At 47.9% G+C, this 13,003-nt stretch overlaps 1 long non-coding RNA gene across 1 annotated transcript; it reads left to right on the top strand.

Moving 5' to 3' along the window:
- Nucleotides 1-7,853: 7,853 nt before the first annotated feature.
- On the top strand, nucleotides 7,854-11,287 carry LOC141585543 (uncharacterized). Its single transcript, XR_012519089.1, has 3 exons — nucleotides 7,854-8,071; nucleotides 8,197-8,690; nucleotides 10,501-11,287. It is a non-coding gene; the product is annotated as an uncharacterized LOC141585543 (long non-coding RNA).
- Nucleotides 11,288-13,003: the final 1,716 nt, after the last annotated feature.

Below are 13,003 nucleotides of genomic sequence, written 5' to 3'. Positions count from 1 at the left end.
AGCTGAGACCTACCAGGCTGCATTTCCAAGAGGTTAGGCATTCTTAGTCTCAGGATGACATAGGAGGTGAGCAGGATTGGTATGACGAGACACGGGTCACAAAGACTGCTGGTAAAACAGGATGCAGTAAAGAAGCAAGCCAAAACCCACCCAAACCAAGATGGTAATGAAAGTGACCTCTGGTTGTTCTCACTGCTCATATGATAATTATAATGCATTAGCATGCAAAGAGACACGCCTACCAGCTCCATGACAGTTTACAAAAGCCATGGCAACGCCTGGAAGTTGCCCTATATGGTCTAAAAATGGGAGGAACTCTCAGTTCCAGGAAATCCTGCCCCTCTTCCAGAAAACTCATGAATAATCCACTCCTTGTTTAGCGTATAATCAAGAAATAACTAAGTATACTCGGTCGAGCAGTCCATGCTGGTGCTCTGCCTACGGAGTGGCAGTCTTTATTCCTTTGCTTTCCCAATACACTTGCTTTCACATTACTCTGTGGATTCACCCTGAATTCTTCCCTGCTCAAGGTCCCAGAACTCTTTTGTGGTGTCTGGATTCAGGACCCCTTTCCAGAAACACTACTGTTACTACTATTATTCCATAGTTTCTATTTCAATTTAATCTTCCAAAAAAAAAGAGTTGTTTTAAATTTCATGACTTTTTTTTTTTTTTTTTTTTTTTTTGAGATGGAGTTTTGCTCTTGTTACCCAGGCTGGAGTGCAATGGCGCGATCTCGGCTCACCGCAACCTCCATCTCCTGGGTTCAGGCAATTCTCCTGCCTCAGCCTCCTGAGTAGCTGGAATTACAGGCACGTGCCACCATGCCCAGCTAATTTTTTTGTATTTTTAGTAGAGGCGGGGTTTCACCATGTTGACCAGGATGGTCTTGATCTCTTGACCTCGTGATCCACCCGCCTCGGCCTCCCAAAGTGCTGGGATTACAGGCGTGAGCCACTGCGCCCGGCCCAATTTCATGACTTTTAGTTTGCTTTTGTTATATTTATTTCATTAAAGATTGAATGAGAAGAAAGTTTAGAAAGCTATTTTCACTTCCTGTTCTTATTTGACAGCAGATAACGTTAGAAGAAGTTTAGAAGTGTCCAACAAAATGGATTTAAATTATTTAAACAACTCAGCAAAATAGTGGCAGGCTTATCCACACTTCTTACTTAAAAAAGAAATAGGTTGTTTATAGGAAGGTTCTAGCCTGCGTACGCTTTATTATTAAGCTGGTTTCAAGAGTTTGTCTTCACATTTAGGTACGTTTTATTTGGAGAGAGGGGATCCCAGGGGGTCTTTTGCTCTCTGGAAAGGCCAAGAAGTCATGGCAAGGGAGACCATTTTCTCTCAGCCATTAGAGATGAGGATGTGGGAGGTGGCGTCGGTGGTTAATATCCAGGACACAGTGGGTATTGAGGAGATTCCTGGACCTGGCCAGGCACTACCCTCCCTGAAGCCTTCGATCCTTTGGGAATGCCGCTTGTACAAGAGTTCCCCATGCTGACACCTGCTCACTGAAAAAGGAAGTCTGGCTGACGGCGTCAAATCAAACATTTGGTTAAGTTGGAAGGAGTTGGAGGACTTTAGCTCTTGGGGTCTATGCTCGAAAAGAAGGGCTAGCGGGCCTCTGATATTTGGGCTGTTACTTCTGGTGAATTGCTCTGATTTTCTTTTGGGGGACCCTCCTCCTGTTTCCACTCTAGATTGCTTCCACGAGGTTGCCTGTGGAACCAGAGCACACAACCAAGCCGGGCCAATCAAACCACCACATCCACTGGCCACATGGGCTTGTTCAGGAATGGGCACATGACCCAAGATGAGCCAACCGGAACTGACCCCAGGATTTTGGCTAGAACTCTTGGGAAAGAGATGCTCTCTTTCAGCTGTGGTTCTATATTTGCCAAATGTTGAGTCCAGAGTTGTCACTGGGGGTAGGGTGGGGAAGCTTAGCCAGTGGTTGGGAAGGGCTCACCTGAGGATGTAGCCGAGGGAGAGGAAATTAGAATGTGAGATCAAGGGAGAGAGCTTCCTGGACGCATCACTCCCTGAATCCAGCCACACCGACTCTGTGGCTCGGGCCAGTTCATTTCCTTTTCTTGGCTTAGGCCCATTTCAGTAGGGTTTCTCTTCCTTGTGACTCAAAGGCTCTTGGCTCATCCAGGTGGCAAGCGGAGGCCTTAGATCACATTTCTCTGCCTGGGAACTGGCCACAGGTAAGAAGGAGAATTGGCATCAGAAGGAAAGACAACCCTACAGGGAAGGGGTCAAAGGCAACTGGGGGTTATGGAAGCCACCAAGGTGCCTGAGCACACCCACCACGCAGGTTCATCGTGAGAGCCCCGAAGGGCTGGCTGAGGGGCCTGGAGCTGCATTCGTGTCCTTCCCAGTGCTGGAATGGGCTGGTCTCAATTGTGCCCATTTTCTGTGCAACTCCTTTTGTCACCATCCTTCTAATTCCTTCTAGAAAGTCTATTGCACTGTGGTAGACACTGGAAACCAATGAGAGCTGGCACAGGTGGCAGAGATGGAAGCAGAGATGGAACCAAGGTGGTTTCTATTGACTCATGATGAGGGAGGGAAGAGTGAATGAATGAATGAATGCATGAATGAATGTCACTAACATTTCTTGAGCACTTACTGTTCCAGGGGCTGTATACCTGTCCCCTCACCAGATCCTCATAATTCTGCAAGGTGGGTCTTAGGAAAACATCCATTTCAATTTGAAGAAACTGAGGCACAGAGAAATGGCCTTGTCCAAGGGCACATACTTGGCCAACAGCCGACCTGAGTCCTTGCAACCACTGTCACATTAATGAAAACTCACAAAGCCCCAGCTCCCTGCCAAGCGCTGTGCCAGATACAAGGAAAATAATTTCATGCATAAACAGACACAGTTTCTGTCCTCATAGCGCTTTTCATTATCTGAAATTATCTTAGGAAATAATACTTATTTGTACGCCGATGTTTAAAATCTTCCTTCTCTGCCAGAATGCTAGTTGCCGGAGGGGAGGAACCTCACCAGTCTCATTCACAGTTTTATCTTTAGGGCCTAACAGGACCTGGCACTTCGCTGCTCAAAATTTGCTCATTACACAAACGAGTTAATCTAGAACAGAGTTTCTCAATCTCAGCCATTATATATATATATTTGAGACCAAGTTTCGCTCTTGTCACCCAGGCTGGAGTGCAGTGGCACAATCTCAGCTCACTGCAACCTCTGCTTTCCAGGTTCAATAAATTCTCCTGCCTCAGCCTCTCAAATAGCTGGGATTACAGGCGCCCACCACCATGTCCAGCAAAATTTTTTTTTTGTATTTTTAGTAGAGATGGGTTTTGTCATTTTTGCCAGGCTGGTCTCGGACTCCTGACCTCAGGTGATCCACCTGCCTCAGCCTCCCAAAGTGCTGGGATTACAGATGTGAGCCACCATACTCAGCCAACCTCAGCACTATCGATACTGATCTTGGTTTTGTGGCTGTCCTGTGCACTCACTATAGGATGTTCAGCTGCATCCCCAGCCCCTACCCTGTAGATGACAGTACCACCCCCAAATCTCCCCCAGTTGTAACAGCTGGAAGGGACAAATCACTCCTAGCTGAGATCCACTGGTCTGGAGTGTTAGAATGACCCTGTGGATTATTCCCGTCACCATCAGGGATTCAGGAGCTTAACAACATCGAAGTGGCTGACAAAGCACGTATTTGACACATAGAATCATCAGTTACCTATGTCAAGATCCTGAAATATCTGTGATATGAGTGACTGTGATTAGGCCTGGAAACTAAGAAATGACTCCAGCCCACAAATATGTTACAGTTCCCCCCATCAGCACTCAAAACCCTGAAATCTATACGTCTGTAGTGGCGAGACAGAACATTTAGACCCTGAATGACGTCAAGATGCAACTGGGCCTGAACTGAATCATCTCAAGAGGCATCCGATTTCAGAGGTTCTGCTGGTTTGAGCAGAGGCCATTTCTCAGGAGGGCACAATTTGCAGTTGGCAGCAAAAACATAATGCAATTTGTCTTTGCCACAACTGGCAAAAGTGAGTTTTCAGCGAGACGGTTCTTATTTCCTTTGAGCGGCTTATTTCTTCCCACAGATAGAACTGGAAAAGAAAAATTTCTACAAGTGAACACTTCTCCTGGTGGCCCTAGACTCCCCAAGACTGCATCTACCCGGTGTTTTAACATAAAAATCCCACATGTGAAAACCACCTCTATCATCTGTGGCGTCTATTACATATAAGTTACAGATAGGAATTGTGCCCATGGGTGTATACGTCTTTTTTCTAGTTCCAAGTGTCTTTATGCATTATCTAGTTTAATTTCTGCAGTAGACCTGCTAGGCAGGTTTGACTCACCCCACTTCACCGATGGGGGGACTAGGTTCTGGAGAAGTGAAGGGACCTGCTCCCAGTGTCCACTGTCCCTCATATTTGCCATCACCAAAAGCAGTACCACCATCCACGTGGTCACGCTGACCACAAATGGGGCTGTCCCTCACTGTCCCCATTCCCTCTGTCCCTGTGTTCTATGGACAGGTCCTGTGTCTCTGCCCCTGAAAGACCACTCAGGTCTGGTCACGTCTCCTGTTCCCCATGGCCATCCTGGTCCCGGCCATCTGTCACCGGCAGGACAGTGTCCTCTTCTGGTTTTGCCTCTTGTCACTGGCTCCTCCGTCCAGGCCATGCTTGTGGGGTGGCCTGTCCTTCTGTCCTCCCACTGAAATGCGAACTGAGGCTCTGCATCCCCAGGACCAAGTCCAGGCCCTGTGAGGAGGCCCAAGGGTCTTGCCCGCCTGCCGTGAGCCCTCTTTTCAAGATCCCCCCATTGCCACTCGCCTCCCATGACCACACATCTCATACGCATTTATTGGGCACCTACTGCATGCCCACCCTTGACACTCTAGGCCCTGGAGATATGGCAGTTGGTGGACGAGGCCACGGTCCTGCCCTTACAGAGCAGATGCTTGCTGCCAGCGCCCTAACCCAGCTCAATGACTGTGGTTCCGCTGGAGCCCCATGCTCTGTTCTTTCTGGGCCTCTGCACAGAAGGTCTCATGCCTCGCATGACCGCCCCTCCTTCCTTCTCTTCCCTCTTGACACATGGCCAATCCCTATCCTTCTGTATTCATTATCTGTTGCTGTGTAACACACCTCTGCAGACGTAGTGGCTTAAAACCACATTTATCATCGCACTGCATCGATAATTCGGGAATCTGGGAGTGGCTTCACCCAGTCCTCTGGCTCCAGGTGTCTCCCAGGGTCACAGGTATCTCAAGGTTTGATGGAGAAGGGCCCAGATTGCTGTTGACAGTGAGCTGTTGGTGGGAGTCGGTTCCTTGTGGGTCTGTGGACTGAGGACCTCAGTTCCTCCCAAGGTATCGGCTGAAAGTCTTCCTTAGCTCCCGCCACGTGGGCCCCTCCATGGTACCATCTAATGACATGGCAGGCAGCAGAGCACTCAAGTGAGAAGGTGAGAGAGAGGGCAGCAAGGTGAAGTCACAAGGTTTGGAACCTAATCTTGGAAGTGACAGCCCACCATGCTCAGCTAATTTTTGTATTTTTAGTAGAGACCGGGTTTCACCATGTTCGCTAGGCTGGTCTCCAACTCCTGACCTCGCGATCTGCCAGCCTTGGCCTCCCAAAGTGCTGGGATGACAGGTGAGAGCCATCACACCTTCTTTCAGTATTGAGTATCAATGTCTCCTTCTCCAGGAAGCCTTCCCTAACTCCTGCGAAGAAGCTCCTTTTTGAGCTCACACAGCTTGGGAATCCTCTTATCAACACTAGGGCCATTACTGCGTGTGAGTCCTGTTGGGGAGACCATTTACCTCACCAGACTGGAGCTCTGCAGGGCCAGGGGCTCTGCCTGATTCATTTATTCTTCATCATATTCCCAGCCCCCACCAGCCCCGAGCATGTATTTTTTTTAATTGAATATTTTGTCATTCGTCCAAAAGTAGTGACATATATTGGTTCCATATTCTTTATTTTACAGACACGTAGAATATTAGACTGTGCAGAATTTAAAACAAGAATAATCCTTACAGATCATCTAAGACTGAGCTCGAATATAGTTTATTTTAACAGCAGAATCCTGCCTGAATTCAAATTCCTGTTCCCTCTCCACACTGGCAGTGCAAGCCTAGGCAGGTTACTTCTCCCATGCACCGCACCGTTTCCTCATCTGTACAATAGGGATTATGGCTGACATTTATTGAATACCTACTATGAGCCAGGTATGATCCTAAGCACTTTAAGTACATAATATCCTTTAATCCTCTAAACCACCTGATGAGGGGACATTATTGCCTCTGTTCCCATTTCAGAAAGGACAGTGGACACAGAGAGACAAGGATTTAAATCCAAGTACCTAGGTCCAGAGCCCTCCTACCTTATAAGGTTATTGTAAGGGTTACATGGGACAGCGTGAACACAGTTCTTAGTTCAGCGATCAGTGTATGGGAAAGAATCAGTGAACATTGCTATTTATGTTTAACTTCTGCGGAATATGTAAGAAGCCCAAATACAGCTTTAAAAATGAGGGGCAGGAGTCAGGCACAGTGGCTCATGCCTGGAATCCCAGCACTTTGGGAGGCCAAGGTGGGCAGATCACCTGAGGTCAGGAGTTTGAGACCAGCCTGGCCAACATGATGAAACCTCATCTCTAATAAAAACACAAAATTAGCTGGGCGTGGTGGCAGGTGCCTGTAGTCCCAGCTACTTCGGAGGCTGAGGCAGGAGAATCACTTGAACCTGGGAGGCAGAGGTTGCAGTGAGCTGAGATTGTGCCATTGCACTCCAGCCTGGGCAACAAGAGTGAAACTCCATCTCAAAAAAAAAAAAAATGAGGGTCTACATTAATGATAGACTGGATAAAGAAAATCTGGTACATATACACCATGGAATACTATGCAGCCATAAAAAGGAACAAAATCATTCCTTTGTGGGGACATGGATGGAGCTGGAAGCCATTATCTTCAGCAAACTAATGCAGGAACAGAAAACCAAATACCTCATGTTCTCACTTATAAGTGGGAGCTGAACAATGAGAACACATGGACACAGGGAGGGGAACAGCACTCACTGAGTCCTGTCAGCGGGTGGTGGTGGTGGGAGAGCATTAGGAAAAAGAGCTAATGTGTGCTGGGCTTAGCACCTAGGTGATGGGTTGATGGGTGCAGCAAACCTCTATGACACATGTTTACCTATGTGACGAATCTGCACGTCCTGCACATGCATCCAGGAACTTATAAAAGAACATCACCAAGTTATTTATCTTCTCAAAGCCTCAGTTTTCCTACTTGGAAAATGGAAATCATAATGGGTCAGATTATCAGGAAGATGAAATGTGACTGTCTTGGTCAGTACCTGGCACTCAGAACATATTCAGTAAGTCACCTAGTATGGTTTTCACAACCTGCAGAGAAAAAGCAGTAAAATCTAACATCTGGGCCTCGGACATCTCAGAAAGTGCTCGATTGACTTTCTCTTTTAAACCAATGCACCGAACCCCACTCAGTTGGCGGGAGGCCACAGGCAGATTTGGGGCAGCACAGAGCACAGCCGAGTGCCAGGGTGTACTCAGCCGCAGCATTTTTCCAGGGTTCTGCCTGGCTGGCCCTGCTCACAGTGGGACTGTGGTCCCCGCAGAACGGAGCGTCCCCGGCTGCGCGCGGTGATTCATGCATTCATGCATGTCTGTGGGGAGCTGGGAACCAAGCCGGTGCGCTCGGCTGCCAAGTAGGTCTTGCCAGCCCTGCTTCCCCCTGGGGCTGGGCAACCCTGGGCAACCCACCAGGGTGGAATTCAGGGGGGTCTACCACTCCTCGGAACCTCGGACCCTCCCGAATTCCACCCTGGTGGGCCATTTGTGGTCTGTGCCCCATCCGGGACCTGAAAGAGGTACACGGACCTCCTACGTGGATTTCACAGATGCTGATTCAGAGAGAGAGAGCGCCCCGGACTATAACGATTCCCCAGGGAAACAGTCTCTGCACCACTGAATTCCTGCTGCTGGACTTCAGAACCCAGGTTTGAATCCTGGCTCTGCCAGGATTAGGTAAGAAATATAACCTCTGTCATATGAACTGAGGTTTATGTTATATATAATACAATATTATTGTATTTAATAGATATTTATATTATATATAAATATAACAGAGGTTATATTGCCCCGTCCTACAGGTGAGGATGATCACAGTGTCTACCCCGTTTGGTGATGATTGGCAATGGCAGTGACTGGGAGGGACCGTGGCTGACACCAAGATGTGCCGAGGACCGGGCGCCGCTATGACCAGCATCTCATCACAGGGGTTTCTGTATCTCATGGTCCAGCCCCTCGTCATCTCTCCGGCCTCATCTCTTGCCGTCTGTGTCCTTTGTCTGCCCGGCCATACCAGCCTCTTTGCTGATCCTTTGACACACTCAAGCTCCTGCCTCCCAGCCTCTGGTCTGCTCATCCCTCTGCCTGGAAGACCCTGCCACGCGGTCCACTCATCTCCTTCCAGTCTGTAACTGCCTGTCACCTTCTCGGCGAGCCCTTCCAGACCACCTTACTTAACGTTACAATCCCCTCCCTCACCAGCCCCCTTCCCTCTTTGGCTCTCCTCCAGCGCTCTTACCCACCAACTGGCAGCCTGCAGATTTCACTCACGTGGGTTCAGCCCATCGCTCCCGAGGTATGAGTTTTCTGTTGCTGCATAATGTGTTGCTTTAAATATATAGTAACTTAGAACAAGCATTGATTACCTTACAGTTCTGTGAGTCGGGAGTTTGGGAATCAGCTGGGATCGAGTCGTCTGAGGGCTGGTTCCAAGTCGACCGCCTCACAGGGCTGCGGGCGCGAGGCCTCAGTTCCTCGCTACGTGAACTTTGCCATAGGATCGCTTGAGGCCTCACAGCATGGCAAGGGGCTTCCCCAGAGTGAGTGACTCAGTTTCACCACTTGGAAAATGGGAAATTAAAGACATCCCTATAAGATTGTCATGAAGATTCAATGTGCAGAGCAATGTAACGTATTGGTATAGTACCTGGCCCTCAGTACATATTCTCAAGAGAGAAGAAGGTGGAAGGCACGATGTGTATATAGCCTTGCTGTGGAAGCCACTGCCCCGCTGTCATCTATCCAGTCTAACCTAATCTATCCATCCATCCATCTATCCACCATTTATCTACTATCTACCTATCATCTACCTACCTACCTACCATCTATTAGCTACCTACCATCTACCTATCATTTATCATCTCCCACCCATCTATCTGTCATTTATCTATTTATCTACCCATCTATCTATCCATCATCTACCTATCATCTATCATCTGCCTATTATCTACCATCTGTCAACTATCATCTGTCTACCCACCTGCCATCTATCTACTTATCTTCTATCATCTATCTATCAATGTATCCAGCCACCCAGCCACCCACCCATCTATCCATGTATCCATCCATCCATCCATCCATCCATCCATCCTGGGTGACACAAGTCATCCCTATTCAGTATGGCTGTGAGTACCACAAGGCAGGAAGCTCTGGGGTCCTCTTGGAAGCTCACTCCCATAGCCAACCAGAATATACGTTCCATGGGAATAGGAACATGTCTGTTTTGTTCACTGCTGCATCCTCCACTTCTAGAACAATTCTGAGTATGTAATAGATACTTAATCTATTTTGTTGAATGAATGAACCAGACAAGGTGAGACTTAGTCAGTGAAAACAGCACAGGCAGGTCTCTCTGAAGACAGATGGAACACAGCCTCTTCAACAAAGGTTTCTTACAGGAAAATCTATCAAGAGCTCCAAGCCTTTGCTACAAGATCAGGATAATGGGGAAATGAAAGAAAAGGGAGTCGCTTATGTATGAAAAGCCAGCTCTTCCTAGCAGTCCTAGAATGTTCCAGTATGCAGGAGAGGTGTGGCAGGCTGTGCTGGGAAGGACAATGGATTGGGTATGAGAAGGTCAGGCATCTAGCCCTGGCTTGGCACTTAAATCAAGAAACTGAAGTTTAGTTTGTTTGTTATACTTAAGCAGGAGTGATCACACCCATTCTGCCTAGTACCCAGGAATATAGTGAATTCATTCATTCACACTGGTCGTTTCCTTATAGCCTGTGACTTCATGGAGCTCACGGGTTAGCGAAAGACTCAATGGGTTGGTACATTCTGAAAATGGTGCCACACAATGTGTTCTGTCGTTGTTATGTGCCTTGATGAATTGCTGTTTTGTTTACCTACTGTGTGCAGATGCAAGAGTTCCCTTCATCCTCTTTTTACAAGTGAAGCCACGCAATCTCAGAGAGGTTAAGCAACTTGTCCTAGGCCACCCAGCTAGTAATTTGGGTCTAGGTTTTGTGACCCTGGAGCCTTTCCCACTATGCCATAAGCTTTTTCTTATGGATGTTTTTAATGTCTACATTTAAACTGACAGTGGGAGTAATATTTGTAATAAAAGCCCCAGTCAATTCACTTACTTCCATTTGCTTTTTAAGGTAATAATTGTGGTGGATTTGGATCATGTCAACTCAGCCAACTTGGAATTCCCAGAATTCCCTTTCCTGCATAGTTTCTGGTTAGCATGGACCAAGAGACGTTTTGGGTGAGATCTGGAAGTGGGGAGTGAAGCAGCAGGTAGGCCGTGCTACGCTTGGAAGGTGGGCACGGGGCACGGGGCACGCGGCTGCAGCACACCCACATGGACACCCTCCGGGGGGCTTGCCTGATTAATGTGGCCAGCAGCTAAGCCTGCAGCTTCCAGTCCCTATGGATCCTCCTTAGCATCTCTGAATCCCGGCAGAGGCCTGTTTAGTTCCAGGATGAAGAATGTTACTTTCTGCAGATCACCTGAGTGGGTCATCACAGATGGATGCTTGGAGGTGGTGAGAGATGGATGGGGTTTCCAGTCTGTCACCCCGGGTTCCGGCTTGTCCTGGTGGCTCCAGTTCATCATTACTCCTTCCCACTTCCCGCCCATCCTTACTTCCTGGTGGCCTCCCTGCTGGCTTGAGGATCCAGCACGAAATTCAAAGCAGCAGCCCCACGTAGGCTGGTGAACCAGCTCCCCACGTTGCATAAGGTCAGATCCTTACTATAAATCCCTCTAGTTGATTCTGCTCTGGTCAAACCCTGATTCAACAATTTAAGCCTGAATCTCATTTCATGTACTTTAATATATAATAACTCAAGCCTGTGTTAGTCTCTCCACTGTTTTCAAATATCTAAATCAAATACCTGTGCGTGCATGAGGGATACCTGCGTGTGCCACACATCATGGTTAAAACTCTGTTTGAAGATTAGAAAAGCACCTTGGAGATGCCTGGCAGGTCTGTCTGGAAAGGAGCAGAGAGGCCAGGGTGGGAGGGAATCCCCCTGCCTTTGACCCAGATTCCTCGATTCTTCTAAATTACTTGATGGTTTTTCCCCCAGAGGTGTCCCTGAGGCCCTGGACTTGGCTGTGGCTTTGAAGCCAGGAATCCCTCCGAGTTGGCCGCTGGGGAACGCGGACTGTCTAGTGGAAAATCCTGATGCCAACTAGAGCTGGTGTTGTCAGCCCACAGCTAGACGGGAGGGACGCGCCCACACGACAGGAAGTGATGTGTCTATTGGACAATCCCAGCGGATACTATTGATATTTATAAACTTTTCCAGACTAGCAGAGCAGAAGATGAGCAACTTCATTTTTACAACCACAAATAGTACATTCCTAAGCTTGTACGTGTGTGTGTACATATACGCATTAGAACGACTGAGCTGAGTGTAACTCACAAAAGATGAAAAACACAATGCAGCAAATCCAATGACTAAGTTTCCGTCGGTCTAAAGGAGAACAGAATAATTCATAAATGCCTCTCCATTTATACAAAGAAAGAAACACGGCCAGGCCAGGCACGGTGGCTCAGGCCCCTAATCCCAGCATGTTGGGAGGCCGAGGTGGGAGGATCATTTTAGCCCAGGAGCTCATGACCAGCCTGGGCAACGTAGCAAAAGTTGTAAAAATCAGCCAGGCATGGTGGTATGCACCTGTAGTTTCAACTATTTGGGAGGCTTAGTTGGGAGGCTCGCTGGAGCCCGGGAAGTCAAGGTTTCAGTGAGCCATGATCGAGCCACTGCACTCCAGCCTGGCTGACAGAGTGAGACCCTGTCTCAAAATAAGTAAATAAAAGAAAAGAAAAGAAAGAAAGAAACTGCAATGAGAAAATGGAGGTCTGCGAACTTCCATTTCCAAAGGAAGAAAGAACATTTCACAGAACCAGAAACATTCACACAATCTTCTCTTTCACAAAGGTGGAAAGATTAGCTTCAACTGTTTACCCTAGGGGGTCAGCAAACTATGATCCTTGACTGGCTGTTTTGGTCAATAAAGCTTTATTGGAACACGACCATGCTCATTCTCTTACTTATTGTCTATACTGCTTTCATGCTACAATGGCCAATTTCATTACCTGGGACGGGGGCATATAAACCACAAAGCATGTAGCCCTTCAGTAAAAGTTTGCTGACTTAGGGTTTATTCCATAACCTTTGGGACCATTGAAATGTCCTCCCTGTTGCTTTCACATTTTCATGAATAAATTAAGTCCCTTAGACCCTCATCAGCAGGAAGTCTTAATACTTCCTCTTAAGCGCCTCACAGTCTCACCACTCCCATTGTCTAAGAATCCTGGGTTGTACATGGTCCGAATCAGTCCGATTTCCAAACAACAGAACCTGCACTAAAGCCATCAGGTCTCACTGCCACGAGGGGTCGCTGCTGAGCATAGCCTGCTCTCTGAGCTAAGATTCACAAAGCTGGGACTGCCCGGCCTGAAAAGATTCCAGCTCAGCCAGTTGCCCTGTTAGAAGCAGTCCCCTGTGACCCTCATCAGGGCTCTCGAGCTTTGGCTAGGTGCTCCCAGCCTTTTGATGATTTCTTGTTCTGGATCCATCCCCAGTCACGTGGGCTTCCTGTCCCTCTCAGCCAGGAGATGTTAGGTGAGAGCCCCGGGGTCCGCTCTA

The sequence above is a fragment of the Saimiri boliviensis genome, chromosome 9 (genome assembly GCF_048565385.1).
Source record: "Saimiri boliviensis isolate mSaiBol1 chromosome 9, mSaiBol1.pri, whole genome shotgun sequence".
NCBI classification, from domain to species: Eukaryota; Metazoa; Chordata; class Mammalia; order Primates; family Cebidae; genus Saimiri; species Saimiri boliviensis.
The sequence above is the reverse complement of the archived record's forward strand: the minus strand, read 5'-3'. Positions and strand labels throughout refer to the sequence as shown.